Raw genomic sequence first — 22,216 nt, forward strand, 5'->3', positions numbered from 1 at the left:
GGCGTCGCGACTGCTGGAGTGTCCTTCAGAGCTAAGTAGACGAGAGAGATGGGAGCTCCGTGGGGAGAGAGTGGGGGGAGGTGAGCAGCGGAAATGGGGGGGGCGAGGAGAGACGAAGGGGGGGTGGGGGGGTGTGTGCGACGAGAGACGAAGGAGGGAAGGGGGGGTTGGGGGAGATAGACAGAAACTCGGGATCAGGCTGGATGCAAATGATAAGAAACAGCGAGGAGCAGCAAGAGAACAGTGTCATGCGGACCTCGGAGCTCGCGTAGCTTCGCACGGCAGCAGACCTAAACGGCGGGGGGGGGGGGCACGAGGAGCACTTTGCGCGTCGCGGGCTCAAGCGCTGTTTGCAAAGGCCGGGGTAGGCAGGAAAACGGCTCACCTTCACTGCGGTGCTGCCTTCAGGCTCGCGGGCGACTCGAGGAGGAGGCTCTCTGCACTTCAAGACTCGACGGTGGACAGGCAACAATGGCGGCCAAAAACTTCTGAAAAATTTCGGATTGGGGGCGTGTTTTGCTGTTCTGAGTGACAGACGACGTCACTGTCTAAAGAACAGCGAAAATGACGCCCCCAAATCCGAAAAAGACGGGGCTTCTTTGGAGGGACGGCTCTCTCCTCCAATGGCTGGCCTCCGTTTAGGAAGCCAGCCAATGGAGAACGAGCAAAAAGAGGGAGGGATAAATGCAGCACTCTAAGAATCGTTAAATCTCCGACTTCCGGTTTCTGCCTTACGGCAGAACCGATAGTCCTCGACCTAAAAACTAGAACTACCCCTAACTGCTCCCAGTAACACTTCTTTCCACTCTCATGTGTGGGTCTTGTCCCTTCCACTTCTGCGGATTAAATGAGGTCTGGTCGACAGTTACTTATTCCCACTGCTTTTATCTGAGTAAAATAGTAACTAACTCAGCTGTATATTTTCTCTCGGTTTCCTAGCTGTTCTCATTGTATTTCTAGTACTAGAGCTCCATCTATCGTCAATGTAGATAGGGATAATACAAATGATTCTTACGTTGCTCCTTTGAGTTGTGCGTCTGCAGTAACTGAGCAAACTTTATTTTGCTCCATTTTAATGCTGATCTAATATCACATTTGCTATAGTACAAATGACATTAAGATTTTGCGCTAGGTCAGAAAACTGACGTACGCAAAATTTGAATTATTTGTGCTGTTTTTAATACATAGAAACAGTTTCTGGATATGAAACTGGGTTTAAGGTTGCACTGAGGCTGTTATCGGTGAAGCTGGAGTTGGATCGAAGGTGTGGGGAAGTTAGAGGTTTGGCTAGATAGAACAAAAACGTCCTGTAAGTATTTTATTGACCATTCGAACATGTTTTTACTTGATTTCACAAGCATTGGTTGTTGAAATGTAAGCACGTGCAAAATATGGGAAGCCACTGCCAGTGTACTGATGGGAAGGAGTTGTCAAAATAGGTTTGTAATCTGAGACAATCAGGTTACACAAAGATCTTTTCAGTATTGGCACTAATCCTCTGATATAACTCACTATGACTAGAACTTGTGACCAATATTTTAAATTTACATCACTGTACGCGTGCATTAACCCACAGAGGATTTCCACCAGAATTAGAATCCGTACCCTTCAGGATACACCTAGATGTCTGCAGATCTCTGCATTTAATCACTGATTGTTCTGAGATTACGGGCTGATGTGCAGGCTACACGTGGACACCTGCATGCAGTTGGTATATAACGCCTATGAACTTGTACCCCCTTTCATCGCGTTTCCATTTATTTTGTATATGTTTTTTTGCTGATTTCTCTTTTTTACATACATACCCCCAGGTTTTGCAGGTAATATTCAAAGTTTAGGTCGACTTTCTCTTGTGACTGCCCTGGGCCAGACCACCCTAGGCCTTGCACTCTGAACTCCTAATCTCATGAACCTCTTCCTTCTAGCTCACATCTCACCTGCCTCTCCACTAGGAGGACCACCCTTTTAGGCGGTTTAGAAAGCAGCGTCTTTCACATGTTTCACTGCCATGTTGTTTAGATGGACCCATTGACACTGAAATCACAGATTTTATTTTTTTAATAAGGCTGCTTCCTTTATGGATTACACACCCATCACTACTGTATAGACTCATTGACACTGTAATCTCTGGTGTGTTTTTTAGGAGCCTCTTTCTTCCATGGGTCCCACCCCCATCACTACTGGATGGACCCATAGATAATGTAATATCTGGAGCTGTATTACATAAAGTGCCCCGGGGGCGCAACCGGTGTTTGTGCCCACTTCAGGGGCACTTTGGTATTGCAGAAGTGGCCGCAGACATTGTGTGGCCTCTTCTGTAATAACCAATAGTGATGGCTGTCATAAAGTGCCAGCGCTATCTTCAAGGGGGCGTTCCCTCATTTGCATGGGGGCGTGCCCCATCCAAATGAAGGAATCCTTTTGTCTCTGCGCCCGCACCGTATTACAGACATGGGCACAGAGGCAAAGAAGCCCTCAGGGGGCGCACTGACAGTGCGCCTCCTGAGAGCAGCCCTCTGCAGGGGTAAAAGGGGTCCTATGGACCGCCCCAGACATCCCCTTAAGAAATGCAGGCAGGATGCGCCTGCACAGTGAAACACGGAGCGGCGGTAAAGCAGCCTCTCCGTATTTCACATGAATGCACTGCCCCCAGGGCAGCACAGGTTTGCGGCTGCCCTGGGGGAACTCAATCACCATAATGCGCACATTTTCCTTCATTACACCTTGCACACATTTGTAAAGGAGGAGAGGAGTTGGCCTAATGGCTAGGGCGCTCGACCTCGGACCTGGAGGAACTGGGTTCGAGTCTCGGTAACGACGCCAAACATCCTGTAATTCTGGGCAAATCACTTAATCTCCCCGTGCCTAACAAAAATGAATGTGTGTCCTCATGTAACGTAACTGGTGCTATGTAAAGCGCTCTGATACCCGATTCGGTTCTGGTCTAGTTCGCACTATATAAAACTCTGAAGAAAAAAAAAAAAATGCACCGGGTGCAATGGAGGAAAATGCTCTTGTAATAATGAAGATCCATGTGATAGTAGAGAGAATAGGAAATCTTTATTTAAGTTTCCATAAAAGTAGACCTCATCCCTCATCCACAGGAGCACTCCGTGAAGCAGCTGCTGAGATCACCTTCTTCAGTTGCAGTCTGCCTCAAGAGCCACAAGCTCCTAGGTTACAGCAGCACTGATGGAGATGGTTCTATAACCTAGGATACCACAAAAAAACAACAACAAAAGAAACAAAAAGCATTAAACATAATCATGAAAACAAATAGGTTTTCATTTTTCACGTTTCGGTCTGATCACAACATTATCAGGCACACTTTTCTTAGTCAACAATGGAGCTGGACCAGATCCCGGTCTTACATTGGAAGGCAAAGGAACCGATTCCGGCTCACAAAAACATTTAGATACTCTGTTCAAATTCCAAATCTTATTGTCATCAGCTTTTACAGCATTTTAAAATAATTTCTTAACCCGACAAGGCATGCTAAATTTTGAACACTTTACACCCTTTCTTGGAGATGTGATTCTCACCCAATCACCTATTTCAACCCGAGTCTCTTTAACAGCTTTCCTCCTGCCATACACTGTCTTAGACTTCAACTTGTTCTCTTCCTCTTTGGCTTCCCAACCTGTAGGAAAACAAATTTACTTAGCAACCTTCCATTTTTTCTCAATGAGCCAACCAGGGCTGACCTCGCAACAAGGTAACCTCCCCTTAAACAAACAAAAAGGCGAGACTCCTGTACTGGAATGAGGAGTCAACCTGTTCTCTCTCACTCTCTTCCTCAACCCTTCAACCCAGTTGGACTCACAAACCAAGGACAACTGTAGACTTTCCTTTAAAACTTTAATAAAACGTTCAACATCACCTCTAGATGATAGAGTGAAGCTTTCTTATGCTTTACACCTCTCTCCCTAAGAAACTCTTCAACTTGCCCAGAGTGTAAATTGCACCCCATTGTCTGTAAGGAGACTGGAAGGAAAACCATCTCTCTCAAACAATCCCTCTAAGAATTTTATCACATCACCAGACTCTTTTGAATTCACAACTTTTATTTTTGGCCACCGAGAAAACATGTTTAAACAAACAAACACATATCTGTCCTGTGAACTGACCATTACAGGACCAAGAATATCCATGGAAATATCTAACCACGGACCAGCCGCTCTCTCCTTAACAAACATAGGCTGCGTCCTACTCTTTCAATCATTAAATCCATTGATGGCCACCAGAAACTTTCTCTGACCCTTTCTTTAGTTTTAGAAATGCCCATATGACTTTTTACCAAAACAAGTCTCAAATCTTCAGGAGGAAAAAGTTTACTTTCTCTCATAAGCAAATCATCAACAATAGAGAGTTCATTGCGAACTTCCCACAAACTCAATAACTCTGCCGCACACTTATTTTTAACCATCCAACCCTCCAGAATCATTTTGATCACCATCAGTAAACAAGCATCATTCTCTAAAGAAGTCTTCCACGCTGTCTCCTCTATTATCCCTTCAGTAACAAAACACACCTTAAAATATTTGACAAAGTCTTCACCAGCATAGCTTTCCTCTAAAGAGTCTACATCACATACAGATTCAGTAACTAATCTTGAAAGACAATCTGCTTGTAAGTTGCTAGCACCAGGGACATAGTTTATCTCGAAATCAAACTCTTGTAAAGCAATAACCCACCTACGTATGCGACCTGAGATCTGGTTCACACCCTTCTTTGAGAGGTTTGTGATCTGTCTTTATTTCAAATCTGAACTCCCAAAGAAAGTCTCTCATCTTTCTTACAGCTCAAAAAACAGCTAAAGCCGCTTTTTCAATAACTAAATAGTTAATTTCAGCACTACTCAGACCTCTCGAAATAAAAGCAATTGTTCTATACTCACCTCCTGATCTTTGCAACAAAACATCACCTAAACCTCTAGAGCTGGCGTCAGTCATCACAATCACATCATCATTAACATCGATACTCCCAAGGCCAGACGCATTCTTCAAGCTAGATTTGATATCAATGAATTCCTTTTTGCATAAATTGGACTAGACAAATTCAGTGTTTTTCTTTAACAAAGATCTTAAAGATAACGACCTCTCAGCAAATTTTGGAATACATGTGTTGTAAAATTCGGCCATTCCCAAGAACTTAACCAATTCATCTCTATTCTTTGGAGAAGGCAAATTCTCGATTGTATCAACCAACACTTTTTTAGGTTGAATTCCATTGCTTGTGACAAGATGCCCCAGATACTCAATCTCTTGAACTCCAAACTTGCACTTAGCCCTTTTTAGAGTCAAACAAGACTTCAGTAAGGTATCTAAAACCTCACAAAGCCCTGTGTTGTGTTCCAATTCGGTTGAACCAGATACCAAGATGTCATCCTGATAGATTTTCACACCCACCACACCCTTTAATAATCTTTCCATAACCCGCTGAAAAAAGAAAGCAGCCGAAATAAGACCAAAAGGCATCCTTAGGAATTTAAAGGTACCAAAGGGTGTGGTAAAAGTCGTCAATTGTTGGGACTTCTCAGTAAGTTTGATTTGGTGGTAAGCGGAACTGAGATCAAGAGAGGAAAAGTATTTAGCATACTTAGCATTTCACTAATATTGGGTAAGGGACAGTGGTCAACAACCACCGCTTTATTTAATTCCCTCAAGTGTACACAAAGGCAAGCTTCCCCATTGGCCTTACGACCCATCACAGCTGGGAAGACCCATAGAGAGGCTTCTACTTCTTCAATTATCCCATTGGCAACAAGCTTGTCTAATGCCATGGGAACATGTCTGACTTTGGCAGCTTTGGGAACAGCATGCTCTTTTATCCTCATCTCATGAACATCATTTTTTAAACATCCAGACTCATTCTTTTATTTTGTTAACTTTTTAATTTTTTAATTTTTTATTAAGTCTTTTTATTGAACAAAAAGAAACAAGGCATATGCAATTAATTGGGCATTGGTTGACAACAGTACAAAGTGGCTCATACATAGATTAGTATTCTGGCGTGTACACATTACGCTTCTGTAATGGCAAAATTAATCATGCATCATTAACATCTCCTAACAGCTCGCTCATGCTCCTTGGTGGCGCAGAGATCCCCCCTCTATATTCATTCCAATGGTTCCATATTTGTGACCATTTATTCGGACATCTTCTGGCTTCGTAAATAGATTTTCCAGTCACCATACACCAGTCTATGTCATTAGCCCAGTCTATAACTTTCTGTGGTTGTTGAGCCCTCCACATATGTACAATATTTCTTTTGGCTATTATGAACCCCAACTTGACCCATATGCGTTCCTTAGAATTTAGGTCTATAGGTTCCCAAATGTTTAACAACGCTAATTTAATATTGCATTGAATCATCTGCCCAAGTACATTCTCCATCTTGTGCACCACACGACCCCAATAGTTGTGTATCACTGCACAATCCCAAAGAACGTGGATAAAAGTTCTCTCCTGTGCACAGTGCCGCACACAGCTGCCGTCGCTGGTGTATCCCATGCTGACTAAGATCGAACCTGACAAGTATGTTCTATGAAGTATTTTCAGCTGGACCAGGCGGAGTCGAGAGGAGATGGCCACCTCGCGATGGGAGGCCACTGCCATCTGCCACTCCTCATTGTCAAGGCTGGCAACGTCGTTGTCCCATTTGGCCCGTAGGCGGGTCAGAGGATCAGCTACATTATTAATTATTTTCTTGTGAATGAGGGAGATGGTTTAATCGGGGAGATCCCCATGAAGGATCCTGCCCTCAAGCGGGGAGGATTCCGGCGGAACCTCACCCCTGGGAATGACAGCCAGCAAGGCATGACTAATTTGCATATATCTAAAATATTCAGTTCGGGGTAAGTTGTATTCCCGTTGCAATTGATGGAAGGGAACCAACCCATCTGCTTTCCCTAGATCTCCCACCCTAGAAATGCCTATAAGATCCCACTTCTCAAATCCCTTTGAGTGGATCAACCTTCCCAATTGGTCACAATACCAAAGCGGCGTGACTTGTGTGATCTTCCCCTCCCAGCCCAGACTCCTAGTAGCCGTCTTCTACACCTGCACTGCATGGCCGGTTGGGCCCGTTAGGGCGGGTCTCAAGGTTCGCGTGTATAGAGCGCCCTCAAAGCCACCCCCGGTAGGAGCCACCTGTCCATTCGGAAGGCCGGGTCCTCCTGTGATCTGTACGTACATTGGTTAATGGGCGCTAGTTGTGAGGCCCAATAATATCTCTTGCTATCGGGGAGCCCTATACCCCCGTCGTTCCACCCCAGCGTGAGTTTATGTGTTGCAATACGTGGTGTTTTACCCTCCCACAGAAGGTCGCGAATGATTTTGTCGATTTCCTTAAAGCATGAGGCGACAACTGGGATTGGGGTGTTCTGCAATACGTACAAGAGTCTAGGAAGGGACATCATCTTGAATAGAGCAGCCCACCCAAGGAGAGTCAACGGCAGTGTTTTCCAATGCTGGACATCCGCCTTGAGACGCATCAGAGGAGGGAGGAGATTTTTTTCGTGCCAAGATCCCCGGAGACCCAGATCCCCAAATATTTGAAGCCATCCACGGCTACCTTCAATGGGCAGCCCCGGGGCAGCGAAGGTTGGCAGCGAAGGTTGGCTACCAGATAGGATGTAGAGCAATGATTTGGACCAATTTATAGTATATCCCGCGAACCTGCCGAACACACGGAAGATATCTAGAATCACGTTTAGGGAAGCAGCCGGAGAAGCCAAGTAAAGCAGAATGTCGTCCGCATACAACAAGATGCGGTCTTCCCAACCCCATGTCCATTGAAGACCACTTATGGAGAGGTCTTGCTGAATCCACGTTGCTAAAGGCTCCAATGTCAGGGCAAAGAGAAGCGGTGACAAAGGTCAACCCTGCCTCGTGCCTTTTCCAAGAACGAAGTCAGGGGATTTCCAGTTGTTGACAATCACTTGTGCAAATGGCTGGCGATACAGAAGTCGTACCCAGTCAATAAGTACTGGTCCAAAACCGAATTTACTGAGCATGGTGAACATGTAGGGGCACTCAACCCTATCGAATACTGAGGCTGCGTCAAGTGACACTACCACAGAATCTTCTCGAATTGAGTCCACTCTAGACAGGACTCCATGGAGCCTTCAAAGATTGAGAGAGGTATTCCTAGCGGGCATAAATCCAGATTGATCCAGGTGTATCAGATGGGATATAACCCCCAACAAGCGCGTGCAAGAACTTTAGCGAGCATTTTCGCTTCACAGTTGAGCAACGAGATGGGAATATAGGATGAGCACTTATTAACTTGGTTTACCCGCTTTGTGGATGACCACTATGTTGGCCAATCTCTGGTCTTCAGATAGGATACCCACCCCCTTGCTTTCACGATACATGTCGGTGAGGAAGCACACTGTTTTGCTTGCAGTTAATTTAAACAATTCGATGGGGACACCATTAGAGCCTGACGCCTTCCCTCCCTGTAGGTCATGAATAGCCCTCTCAACCTCAGTCACCTCTATGTCCATGTCGAGATCGGTGCGTTCCTCCTGAATGAGTGATGACAGCGAAATGTCACACAGGACAGATGAGGCCTCCATCTCTGTGTGCGGGGTATGGGACGTGTATAGTGTCTGAAAATATTGTCCAAAGGCATCTGCGATGTCCTGCGGTTCAGTTAAATGGGTCTGCGTAGCTGTTTCTATTGTAGCCACAACATGCTGGGCTCTATCCCTGTGATCCAGCCAGGCCAGCAGCCTGCCAGCTTTATCGCCTGCATCATAGATTCGACTTAACGTGGCACGATGGTGTGCTTTGGCAAACTCGGTGGCAAGGTCAGAAAATTCCTTCATTTTGAGACGCAATCGCTGGCGCACTTCCTAAGTGTCCCAAGCCCATACAACATGTTCGAGGTCTAATATTTCACTCTCTAGTCGCGCCATCTCAGCTCCTTGCTCTCTACGCTGACCTACAATCTGGGACATTACCACACCCGTATAACTGCCCGGTAGGCCTCCCATAGCGTGATCATCGAGTCAACTGACCCAGTGTTTTCCTGGAAGTACAGTTCTGACTCGCTCAATATCTTAGCGCCGATCTGCATATTGCAGGAACTAATAGGTGCCACTCGGCCACTGTAGGCTCGCCAACCACAAGACGACTTAAGACAGGTGAATGGTCAGAGGTCCCTCTAGCCAGGTGTTGTACATCTTGAATGGTGTGTAGGTGGTGTGCCAGTGTCAATACATAATCGATACAAGACATACTACGGTGAGGCCCAGAAAGATAGGTATACTGAAGCTCGGTCGGGTGCAAGTGCCTCCATATGTCGCTTACGGGAAGGCGGCAGGTCTCTCTGGGGCCAGCGGTCAAGGGAATCGGATACTATAGAATTAAAATCCCCCTATCATCAATCTGCCGTCAGGCAGGCCAAGGAGGCGGCTGCCAAGATCGGCAAAGGCCTGGGTACGGAGACCTGGTAGTATGTAAACAGAAACGAGGTTTAGCGTGTGGCCCTCCCATGTCCCTGAAATAGCCGCAAATCGACCCATAGCATCAAAATGGATCAAATCAATGGCGAGAGGGAAGGATTTCCGAACCATTATGCCCACCCCCCTGGAGCCAGAACCGAAGGCCGAGTGGGCCACTAATTGAAAACCCCATTGTGACAGGGCCCTGCATGTATTTCCTAACAAGTGGGTCTCCTGTAGAAGAACAACGTCAGAGGAATAACGCTTCAAAAATTGGAGAACCATACCCCTCTTGATCTTGTCCCCTAACCCGTTCACATTCCACGACAATAATTTAAGTCCCTGCATGAACGGTTAACCTATTTTTCCTGATTAACAAAAACATACATTTCGTAAGGGGGAAGTACCCCAATAGTGTCCCTGGGGGAACCATTTCTGTGCACCATGAAATAGCCAATACGCACACCCAGAATGATAGACCCTGCACCCTCCAGTGCCCAAGAGCAATCGAAAATATTGTGCTCGAACAACTAACATACACTACAAAACAAAGAAACAGCATTCCGCCACCCCTGCCAGCAGTGTACTTGCTGAACATCCCCAAAGCCCCCCTCCCTGCCTCCCTGCTTGGCGGTAGCAGTACCTCCCACCCTCCCCAACTAGCAGAGTGCCTATCACCCACCCCTCAAATAACTGTGGAGCATTAAGCCCCTCGGGCACCCGCTCCAATAATATACGCGACAAGCGATCATAATCTACAATCCAGCAAATGTCCTGCAGCAGCATGCAGCTGCGCGTGATGTTCGATGGCCCCCCAGATAGTCCAGAGAGTCATGAAACTGTCTGTAGAACAATTCTCACAAGTTTAATGAGACAGCCAGCTCTGAGCAGATGTAGATGGGCGAATTCCCCGACCTATCCCTTATCGTGCGGGGGCCCATTTCCCCAATAACAGTTTAAAACTTTCAGACCAGTCAATCGGACCCTCCAGTTGCGGCATCTTGATCCTGAAGCGGAGTTCCACCGCCGGAGTCCCGGGATTGTTCTCCCATTCTGACCCTCCGGACACGATTGTCCCTGCGGCCAGCGGTACGCCATCCCTCCAACCAGTCCCAGGCCTCCTCGGGAGTAGCAAAAAACCAAATCTTCCCCTCCGATTCCACCCTCAGCTTGGCAGGGAAAAGCATGGCATATTTCAGCTCTTTGACTCTGTACAGCAAGAGTGAAGTCCAGAAAGAAAGTGATGCGGCTGTCCTGAAACTCGATGGGCGGCACTGCCTGGGCAGTCTGTAGGATAGTATCCCTATCACGGAAGTTGAAAATCCTTGCAAGCAGGTGGTGCGGAGGAGCCCCAGGTTTCGGCCTGCTGCCCTGCACTCGGTGCGTCCGTTCAACGGAGAAGAAATTTGAGAGCCGTTTAGGTTTTAGATGGGAGGTGATCAGCTTCTCGACGAATAGGTCCGCCGCTTGCCCCTCCGCTTGCTCCGGCACTCCAAGAATACAGATGTTTTTACTTCTGGAGCACCCCTCATAGTCGTCCAGTTGCACTTTGAGTTTTGCGGTGTGATTCTGCATGTCGGCCATCTTCCTCTGTAGTTTGGAGGTGTCTTAATTTAGAGAGCCCGTTTTTATCTCAACATTCTGTAGACATGAGTTCATCAAACTAATGTCCGCCCAGATGAGGGAAACCTCAGAGGACACGTAGTCCACTGAAGTGCGCACCGTGGTGATGGCTTTGAGGATGTCTTGCAGGCTAGGTTCCTTTTTCTTGTCGCCAGGCTGCGACTTGTCCTGCATGAGTGCCCCTCCTTCGGACTAGCACTGGGACCCCCCTCCCAGGCATATTTGTGCAGCTTTGCCTGAACGGTCGCTCTGGAGCCACAATTCCCGCCCACCCTGTGGTGGGTTTGCTAATCATACACTCCAGGGGGGGGGGGTGAGAAGGGCAATGTCACCAAACCAGGTTCCCAGTATGTGCGGAAAAGTCTATTCTCCCCGATGCCTTTGGGGGTTGCCTGATCCCTCACCCTCTTTGTGCGGCATGCATTGTGCGTTATGCTTTTTATAGCCTTTATCGGTGATTAAGGAAATGGAGGAACCAACTGGGGCCCATGGCCAAGCGCTCTGGGCCGTTGTCCCACGCAGGGTCACACAATGCCTCCCAACCAACACAGGCAATGTTTCCAGCGTCGCTCGCTTTTCTCCTCTCAGGTGATAGTACTTGCACCCGGTGCAGCACTCACTACCAGATCCCACCGAGTTTTCGCTGGGCCATAGGTCCTCCCAAAATCGCGATGATTGCTACATTCACCCTCTTTAAGTGGGTGTCAGCCGTGCTCAGGACCTTACAGTGCTAGACACCTTTTTCCTGGGACCCACTCAGGAGCACTGCTCCACGCCCCCAGGCAAGGCGTCCCCACCTCCGATAACAGATATGCCAGCTGCACTGGGTCAGGCGAATGGGCAGCTGGTCGCGGCTCAGAGGAGGGAGGGGGGTGGTGCGGGCGCAGTGTGCAGGGTGATCGTACTTGCCCACTTGATGGACAGCCTTAAGTGCAGTGGGCTTGCCCTACCCAGGGAGTGCAGATCTTGTGGAGAAGTGTGGCTCAATGGTTAGAGCGGCAGACCCTGATGCAGAGGTCTGGCCCGGGGCCAGGGTTCAATTCCTGACTCGGCAGGTCTTGGGCTCAATTTCCTCGGACCTGATCATTCTCGCCTCGGTGCCTATTCTAATCATGGGTCCCACTCTGCAACTCTGGGCAATAGCTTGCTTAATCTCCACAACGGCCCCAACAACGCTGGGATGCCTGGCTTCTCCTTGGGGGTGCCCAGGAGTGGGCATTTCATAGGGCAAAGCCAGGAAGTGTTCCACAGCGGTATGCGTACAGCGCCAAGACACCTCAGGGTATAAGTGCGCTATACAAGTACAAATTCATTTCATTTCATCTCGAGCCGGTCTGGCCTCTCTTCAGATCTTTCCGTCCGGGGGGCAGAGAACCCCACCAGCAGCCTGGAGTAGGTGCTGCACCAACAGTTTCTTCAATGTTGTGGCGTCAGACTGCACACTGCTGCAGCACATACATACCCCGTGTCGGCCCCCAGGCTCCTCTCACGCCCCGGGTCCTCAGTGTTATGCCAGGAGCGCCGACCCTTAAGACAGGCGCCGATCAATCCTGAGCCAAGCAGGTTCGCGGTGCCCAGAGCGCGCAGGCCCAGGCCCCCGCAATCACCTTCTCGGGTGTCGCGTCCGACGACTCAATGTGCCACACCAGTAAGTCAGGGCCGCTGCTCCCGTTATTTTACCCGCATTAGCAAACAGGCGCCATGCACATATTTCCCCCGACAGGCATCCGCACAGCTTGGCTCGCCTCCAGCAACAACGGGTTCCCTTTCTTTTCAAGTGATGCTAGGGTCGCCTCTGTGAATTGGGTACGTCACCTGTCGTATCTCGGGATTGTCGGGTCAAATTTGGCCAGTTCTTAGCTCGGCGGACTCGCTCTGTGGTCCGGAGTAGAAGTCTGTTGTTTATGATCGCTTGCATTCCGGATAAGTGGACGGATTAATCTCGGAACGGGCCCACCAGAGCAGAGCTGTCTCAGAGAACAGTCATCATGCTCAGCGATCGGCCACACCCCCCCACACCCCCCAAGCTCATTCCTAAAGACATCAGAAAACTTGTCCAGTAAGTTGTTACAATCAATTTGAACTGAATTGACAGGGGGTCTATCTCTTAACCCTTTCGATGCTGCTGACGGAACCGCTCCGTCATCAGCACCGCGCCACCGCAGCTGGTGACGGAGCGGTTCTGTCACCAGCATGCACCCACCCCACGGCCACCCCGCCCCCTTAGCACTGCGCTGGAATAGCCGCCGCAGCGATGCGGTTAAACAAAGCAGAGGTTTGGCATTAGAATCCAGAAAAACAAAAAGATCACATTGATGTACCCAGCTTATCAACGAGTCTCCTTTGATGGAAACATACATTTTCCTAGAAATGATACTATCCTTAAATTCTATAGAACCCCAAAAATAACCAGCTAATTTTGGTTCAACAACATACCCCTTAGGCTTTATATCCGGTATTACCAGTTTTACTCTATTCTTGAGTTTTGTTTCATAAAATGTAAATGGTATCAAAGTGATCTTTGCACCAGAGTCGCAAAGCATTAGAACTTCTTTATCATTCACTAAGACTTTTTTAAGTGGTCCATCAAGTTTCTCAACACAGGTTTCTAAAATAGTTATTTCTTCCACAGAATCTTCATCATCATAGGCAACTTCTCTAACTTTGCTCTTGCTTGACGCTGTTTTGGAAGAACCCCTGCATGTGTCGTGTTTGTGCTAGAGGTCCGGATGGGCACAGCATTCTCACTAGAAACTTGAAAATGGCATGAATATCCCGTCTGTGGATGGAAGTAAAAGGATGATAATTTCAGATAAACAGATTAAAAATGGTTGAAGAAGTTAAATATTGGAACTAAATAATCAAAATGAAGAAAGTGTTTGCCAGAGAGGTGCCATGCAACAGTGCGGTCGGATGGGGCAACTCATTGCCCCTTTCATGGACTTATTCACAGGTGCCACAGGGTTTTGGCACTAATCCTACCAGCACGCAAATGAGGAATTTAGTATATGTCGGATGGAACGTTTTGAGTATGTAAAGTATAGGAGTGCTCCCCATACCCCCCATTTTTTGATTACCAAATCTAAACCCAATATGGGGTAGCACCCACCACATCACAGAAGAGTAGCTGAGAGAAAAAGAAACGGAGAAGACTTTCCTCACGGACGGAGCTAACACCTGGGTTTTCAGAAGAGACTACGTTTATCGGGACATTGACACTGGAAAGTGTTATTTCACGCGGGAAACATTATGGATGTAACATAAATGTTGGTACCACATTTGAAAGTGGCGAAATTCACTAAGATTTTAAGAGTAGAGAGAATTGTGTTCTGGGTATTGTAGTACCATAGGTTAGTGTAGGCCTACACTAAAGAGTCACATAGGCGGTAAAACGGCAATTATCAACCTAATTAGGAGGAGGGATTTCACGAGGGAGGGATTTAAATAAGGGTGATTACCATGGTCATTTAGTGATACGAATCGGGCTGACGCAGAATGCCTGAAACAGGTATGTGGATAGATGTGATTCGACGTGTGACTTTGTTGGATGAACATTACGGGTGCAGGAGGGTATGGAAGATCGATGAATATTAGTATTATTATATTTGTTGTATGATTGATGGGAGGTGTAAGAGTTGCGAGGAAGGTTAATTGTTTGTTTGGTTGTTTATTATTATTATTTTGAGTGATTATCGAGACATTTGAGAGTTGTGTGCTGTGAGAATTAGAGTGGAAGGTTCTTTTAGCAGGTCGAGGGGAAGGTATTGAAAGGAGAACACATATGAGAGCGCAAGGAATTAGAACGAATGATTAATGATGTACGTGTTTATATGATGTGTTTAAAAGATGGGGAGTGGAGAGTGAATGCAGTGTGGAAGGTGGTGAGTTAAGATGGAACGGGACGAGTGAATACACAGGGTGGCAACTTAGAGAGCAGCAGGATAACAAATGATATAAGGCAAGGGGGAGGTTACATTTAGTTAAAAGGGCCGTTGCTTATGTGTTTACATGTTAAAAAAAAGTGATCAGTTTAGAATGGTTTTTATGCCTTGAAAACCGTCATTCTTAGAATGCAATGAGAGTGAGTTCAGCTTTTTAATTAGGTATCAAGCATCAAGCAGTGATAAAGTATGACTTTGTTATATATGTAGCATTGTAATGAAGTTTATATATATGTGTTTCTGTATTGTTTACAGCGTACCCTGACGAAGAGCACTAGATGCTCGAAATGCATTGGTTATTAATAAACACTGTTTTGGAAGAACCCCTGCATCTGTCGTGTTTGTGCTAGAGGTCCGGATGGGCACAGCATTCTCACTAGAAACTTGAAAATGGCATGAATATCCCGTCTGTGGATGGAAGTAAAAGGATGGTAATTTCAGATAAACAGATTAAAAATGGTTGAAGAAGTTAAATATTGGAACTAAATAATCAAAATGAAGAAAGTGTTTGCCAGAGAGGCGCCATGCAACAGCGTGGTCGGATATGCAACAGCGCGGTCGGATGGGGCAACTCATTGCCCCTTTCATGATCTATCTTAGAAGCATATCCTTTCCTGCCATAAATCTTACACATAGCTTTCCATCCGGGACACAATTTATTATTGGCCAAGTGTCCCGCACCCCCACACTGAAAACACTTTCCTACAAAATTCTTATTTGAAGATTTGCTTTGTGTACTATACTTGGTGTTGGTTGAATTAGATTTCTGAAACTTGTCCTTGTCCTTTTCTACTACAACCTTTACACTAGAATCACTAATTTTGTTTGTGGCTAAGGCATCTTTCTTAATCACCTCCACACAAGCCTTTGAATGTTCTGAAGTTTTAGCCATAGTTAATACTTTATGTAAAGATGGATTATTCTTCTCCCTCATAGACTCTTAAGCCTTTTCTAAATTACATCCTAACATGAACTGATCCCTAAGACGTTCATCAGAGGATTCTCCAAAACTGCATGTAGAAGCCAATTTATAAAGAATAGTAATATATTGTTCAACAGTCTCCCCTTCGTGTTGCATCCTTTTTCCAAAGTGATACCTCTCCAACACCATACTTAACTTGAGAAGGTAATGAATATCAAGTTTCTTTATAGCAATTTCATACTCATTTAGATCTGCAACAATATCTTCTGTAAGTTCAGGGAGATGTTCATAAAGCTCTTAACCTTCAGAACTAGGGCAATGTAATAAAAGATGTTTTCCTCTCCGCACTTAAATTGGCACCACACACTTTCGCATAATGAGTAAACACTTTCTTCCATTTAGACCACTTTAAAGGTGGATCACCTGGTGAATTTTAGAAAAATGAAGGAGTAGGAACATTTTGCATAGCCATAGTGATAAATACAATATGAGAGAGGAAATAATAAAAAAAAAAAATGTGAGAAATCTAAATTAATAATGACAACCAAAGATAAAAGTGTGTGTATTGTTGTGTAGGAAATGACCAACAATAATTAAATAAAAGGTGTGCGCATCACCGTTAGTGAAGTTAACAAGTAAAAATGCAAGTGGCTAATAAACAGGGGTGCACAACACCGAGAATAAAGAAACGAGGATTGCCGAACTTGAAAGTCTTTAAATGGTGTGCACGTCACCGCGCCGTAGACTAGACAACGTTAGTGTGTGAGACTTGAAACTGGGTGTCCTTTAAATGGTGTGCGCGTCACTGAAAGTAATGAAGGTTGCACATAAATGTAGCAAAAGGTGTGCGTGTCACCGAAGACATAAAATTGGTGCACGCTGAATGTAAACAAGTGTGCGCATCACCAAGGGTAGTAAAACCAAGATTGTCAAACTGGAAAGCCTTTAGATGGTATGCGCGTTACTGCCGCATAGGCTAGACAACTTTGGTGTGTGACACTTGAAACTGGGTAACTTTTAAATGGTGTGCGTGTCACCGCTCTGTAATCCTGTCAGGGCAAATGGAAAAGAACAGATGTGCGAGCACAAGGTAAACCTTTTGTTCCAATGTTTCCGAACAGTGTGGTTATGTAAATTTCCTCATCAAAGATGGCCGCAAGCGTAGTCACGCAACGTGAAACGTTGCGTTCCAGTGACCATGAACAAGGAGCCATCAGAGAGACCAGTATATCCACAACGTCACAGAGGGATTTCTGGAGTCACAGTGAAGATATGCGCGAGCAACCAGAGCGCGAGCTCAAAGAAACGTAAGTAACCGTTTGACTCACAGATATATTAAAAATTATTCAAAATGTAATGTACTTGCTGTGAATTTAATCGGAGTATCCATGTTGAGGTCCAGTGTCCTTTTGTAGTGGAAACTCATCAGCTTGATCCTCTCCTCGCTTTAAATTTCTGGTTGCCGTTTCTTTAGTTGATACGTGGGGGGTTCCAAGTCGTCGCCAGTGTAATAATGAAGATCCAGGCGATAGTAGAGAGAATAAGAAATCTTTATTTAAGTTTTCATAAAAGTAGACCTCAGCCACAGAAGCGCTATGTGAAGCAGCTGCTGAGATCACCGTCTTCAGTTGTAGTCTGCTCTTAGGTTATAGAGCCACTGATGGAGATGGTTCTATAACTTAGGATACCGCAGCTATGCATGTGTAATGCGGACGCTGGTGTTTATTTAGCAGGCTGTTTCTTCCATGAGTTACACCTCCACCACTACTGGATGGAACCTTGCGTTCTGTAATCTATGGTAGTTTTCAGGTAGCTGCATCTTTCATGGCTCCACCTCTCTCAGCAAGAGCCACAAACTCTGTTCTCTACACAGGTGCCGCACACTACAGGATGTCTCTCAGCAGACACAACATTCTGAAAACCTTGAGCGCTTCCACATGTTTTTACGTTTTCCTGGGTTACTTCAACTTCTTGTTACGATCCTAGGCGCCTCTTCACCCTTGGCTTTCCCATGACCCTCCATGCCCTCTAGCCCTCGACACGCCCCCTCCCCCACCCCACTTCCTTCCCATAGCACACATTCCTGTTCCAATCTCCCCTCCTCATCCTCTTCCTTCTCCACCCTTTTCCCTCTCCGTCCTCCTATTCTAACATGACCCTGCTGATGAGCCTCTCCCTCCCTCCCTTCCTCCCTGCTGCATGATTTCAGTCTGTAGTAATGAAGACGTGGACCTGTCCCTTGGTAAACTTAGGATGGTATTTATTAAGATAGTAATTTCAAGATAAAGATACGGTGAGCCCCACCAGGAGCAGCCTTCTGCTGCTCAGCCGATACTCCCAACTGACAAACTCACTCACCCAACATTCCACAGCATCATCCACACCAACATTCCAAACCACACGCACACTGGCTGAGCAGCAGGTACAACACTTCACCCTTCCTCATATTAAACAAAAATACAATGCAATGATACAAGTGAAAAGCACTTCACAGATACCATAACATGCACATAAATCTGAAAAGGTACCATTGCAAAGACCTGAGAATGGTTGGGGCAAATCAGAAAAATTGGAAAGTAAGGAAAACGCAGTACAGTGGGCCTAGCAAGTTAACATCCAAAAATGAAAGAAAGCAAAGGAGAAAAAGAAATTTGCATGAATGTCAACAAAAGGCAAAGCAACAGTATAACTCCAATGCCCACCCACGTACATACAAAGGAGAAATGCAAACTGGACAAGTAAATCAATCTTAAGGCAGAAAGACAACATCTATACACATCCACTCCCTTTCCACACAAGACTCCCACCTTACCACACAAAACCAAACAAACCTACAGTCTCCTACACCATGCACAACCAACCTACCCCTGAGAGACAAACATATCAGCTGGCCAGGCCGAAAATGAACGTGGACACCAGGGGAACAAACCACAACGGTGCAGAAGAAAGCACACCACAGCACACACAAGCTCAACAAGGCCAAACACACCCGAGCTTAAAGGGAGGAAGGAAAGAGAGAACAAGGACACAGAAAAATGCTCAGCGAAAACGCGAAGCTACAGGTGAAGTGAACTTCACCAACCAACCACACAAAAGTGGTAGACACGAGTGACTAAAAACATAGTCAACTCCAACCTAGGCCCACAAGGGAGACAAACTTAAGCCAACCCACAACCACAAAATAGTGGTAGGCCAGAGAGGCTCCAAAACATAGAGTACTCTCACATACACACACCCCCAACAGTGAGAGGTAAACACACTTCTACAACAACCACAAGGGGCCAATTACGAAACATTGCCCACAAAGGTAACCCACAAATGGCACCCACAACCACAAAAATAGTAGTAGGCTAGAGAGAGGCTCCACAACAAAGGGCGTTCTCTCCCAAACACCCCTAACAGTGAGAGATGTACACACTCTCACAACATCCACAAGGGGTCAAATACAAACATTGCCCACCAAGGTGACATACTAATGTCCCCCACAACCACAAAAAAATAGTGGTAGGCTAAAGAGGCTCAGAACCTAAGAGCCAACTCTTATCCAATATTATGGGTGTCTTTCATAGATTCACATGCCTGAATCATTCCCCGTCGTCGAGATGGGAGTCCCCGGTATATAAATAAGCAATGTCCTATAGACATATATAGAGAAAAGTAGGCCTAAAGGCCTCACATTAGTAACATATCTAGGTCCTTTTGTGAAAAGGACCAAAGTCCAGAGAAGAACCAATCAGCTGTCACCTCCCTCTAGAACCTTCCTGTCAGGAGCCTCAGTCCCTCAGATTTTGTACCGCATGTTGTGCTAAGGGAGTCTCCCCCTGAGTTCTGCTCAGGTTTATTTCTTCAAAGCTTTTCTCTTCAAACTTTTGGATTTCTCTTCAAGTGAAAGCTGTACACTATGGCTGACACTCCTAAGAAAGGTCTCTTCAGGGCTTGTAGCTCGTGTGGGAAAAAAAGGCTCCACATAGATGACCAACACAAGTACTGCCTATACTGCCTGTACCCTGACCATACAGCTAAGGACTGCAAGGTATGTCGAACATTTTCTACAAACACCCTCAAAGACAAAGAGGGACGCCTTTTGATTTGGCTCCAAAGACTCAAGCACAGAGATAATTTGGACTCATCTGAGGGAAGTGAAGGCTCTTCAGTCTCCTCAAAGATGTCTCATAAAAGGCCAAGGATAGCTTCCCCTGGCCCTCTGGACGCTCCTCAAAAGAAGACACCAAAAAAGTCTTCAGAGGCTATGTTAAAATCAGCTTCTGACAAGGAGGTTCACACCTTCAAGAAGCCGGCACCGTCGACGACGACGACCTCGTCGACGATATCATCAGCGTTCAGGAAAGCTGTGTCTCCTGTTTATGTCTCCTCGTCGACGACGACAGTCTGGACGACGACATCATTTTGTCATTTTCTTCATCGACGACGACTACACCATTGTCGTCAGCGGGTAAGGTGTTATCATCGACGATTGTTATTAAAAAATCATCATCGATGCCCAAGATCTCGTCGACGATTACCTCGCCGTCGTCAGCGTCGACGACGAAATCATCATCGTCGACATCGGTACCGTCGACAAAGGCCCCATCGGCGAAGGCCTCGTCGTCGAAGACACAGTCGACGAAGACACAGTCTACGAAGACACCGTCAATGAAAATACCGTCGACGAAGATACCATCGACGACGGAACCGTCGACGAAGGCACCGACGATGACGGCACCGTCGACGAAGGCACCGACGACGGCTGCTTCAATGCCAGCGACGATGTCAATCCCGTCGACGATGGATTTTCAGTGTATTACAGCTGTCGACACTGCTTCATCGACACTCGTTGCGTCGACGGGCTCATTGCCGTTGAGTGATTCTGGACTTCAAGCACCGCTTGTACGTCTCAGAATCACCAAGAAGACGTTAACGCTGGAGATAACTTCTCCTAGCCGTGTGCAGCGCTTACCACCAGCATGTCTCCTACAGGATGAGGATTCTGACAATGAAGATATGTTCCAAGCTAATAACCCGTCAGAATTAAATGTTAAATGCCAAAGCTCGGATGAGGAGGATGTCCAGGAGCACATAGCTCAACCACAGATTACGCCCATGGTCTGTTTACTAGCTTCCTTGGTTACTGATCTAAGGTTCCTCATTCAGGACTACAAACAGAGATTCCCAGAATCTCCAGCTCCTACGGCTTCCACGGCAGTACCATCGCCAAGACCACGGCCGCCGCCCTTGGTTATCCAGCAAGAAAGAGTGGATGTGCCTGCTCCTCAGTCTTTGGATGAAAAAGAGGAGGAAGAGCAACAAGAGGAAGGTGAAGTGCGGGATGATCGGTCTGTCCATGAAGACTGGGACGATTACGTTATACCATCCCCAGCATCTCCAGTGCCCGCCACTGCAGATTCTCCACCGGTGGACATTGGTGGTTTCCACAATGTGGCAGAAAGGGCCGCTAAATGCTTCCAGATTACGATGGAATCACAGGAGCAGGAGTGCTTCCTGTATAATTTTAAAGAACCTCTTAAGAAGTCGACAAGGTCGATTCCAATTATTGATTATTTGTGGACACAGGGAGTTCAGTTGATGCAAAATCCTGCTTCAGTTTCACCAGTAGTCCCTCGCCTGGACAAGAAATACAAAGCTCCAGCATCGGCACCCGCCTGCTTGACAGGGCATCCTAAGCCTGATTCGGTGGTGACGCAGGCGGCACAGTAAACCTCTAGGAATCCCTCATCTCCATTATCGGCGCCACCAAATAAGGAGGGAAGAAAATTAGACAACATAGGAAAGAGATTCACTACAATGTCAGCGATGACAGTCGAGGCGGCAAATGCCCTAGCACTTCTGGGGCGCTATAATAGACAACTGTGGGCAGACATAGCCCCATACCTGTCTGAACTGCCGGATGCCTCGAATGAGGAAGTTAAAGCGATACTTCTTGAGGGTCAAACCTCAGCTTCAGAGATGATAGACTGTGCAATGGATGTGGCAATGACAGGATTCCGCCAACTGGCCGGGGCGGCAGTGTTAAGGCGGCAGGGATGGCTGAAAGCGACCTCGTTCAGACCTGAGGTACAGTCCAAGGTTTTGGATATGCCATATGACGGCCAACTTCTGTTTGGTTCCAAGATTGATGAGGCACTACAAAATATTAAAAAGACACTGACACTGCAAGAGCGCTGGGCACGCTCCAATTTAGGAATCAGTCCTTTCAAAGAAATAGAGGAAGAGGACACTCCTCATACAGAGGTGGTTATCAAAACAGGTCATCCTACTCTT

General features: G+C 46.5%; 2 long non-coding RNA genes across 3 annotated transcripts in view; one reads left to right on the forward strand and one right to left on the reverse strand.

Annotated features, from left to right (window-relative positions):
• Positions 1 to 477, reverse strand: part of LOC144769457 (uncharacterized) — a 145,221-nt gene extending 144,744 nt beyond the window's left edge. The window contains exon 1 of the long non-coding RNA XR_013598702.1: positions 386 to 477. This is a non-coding gene — a long non-coding RNA (uncharacterized LOC144769457). The remainder of the gene's footprint in view (positions 1 to 385) is intronic.
• The window catches only part of LOC144769456 (uncharacterized), a 253,652-nt gene that overhangs the window by 224,425 nt on the left and 7,011 nt on the right, over positions 1 to 22,216 (forward strand). For both annotated transcript variants that reach the window (XR_013598701.1, XR_013598700.1), the window contains exon 4: positions 17,059 to 17,244. This is a non-coding gene — a long non-coding RNA (uncharacterized LOC144769456). The remainder of the gene's footprint in view (positions 1 to 17,058; positions 17,245 to 22,216) is intronic.

The sequence above is a fragment of the Lissotriton helveticus genome, chromosome 7, assembly GCF_964261635.1.
Source record: "Lissotriton helveticus chromosome 7, aLisHel1.1, whole genome shotgun sequence".
Lineage (NCBI taxonomy): Eukaryota > Metazoa > Chordata > Amphibia > Caudata > Salamandridae > Lissotriton > Lissotriton helveticus.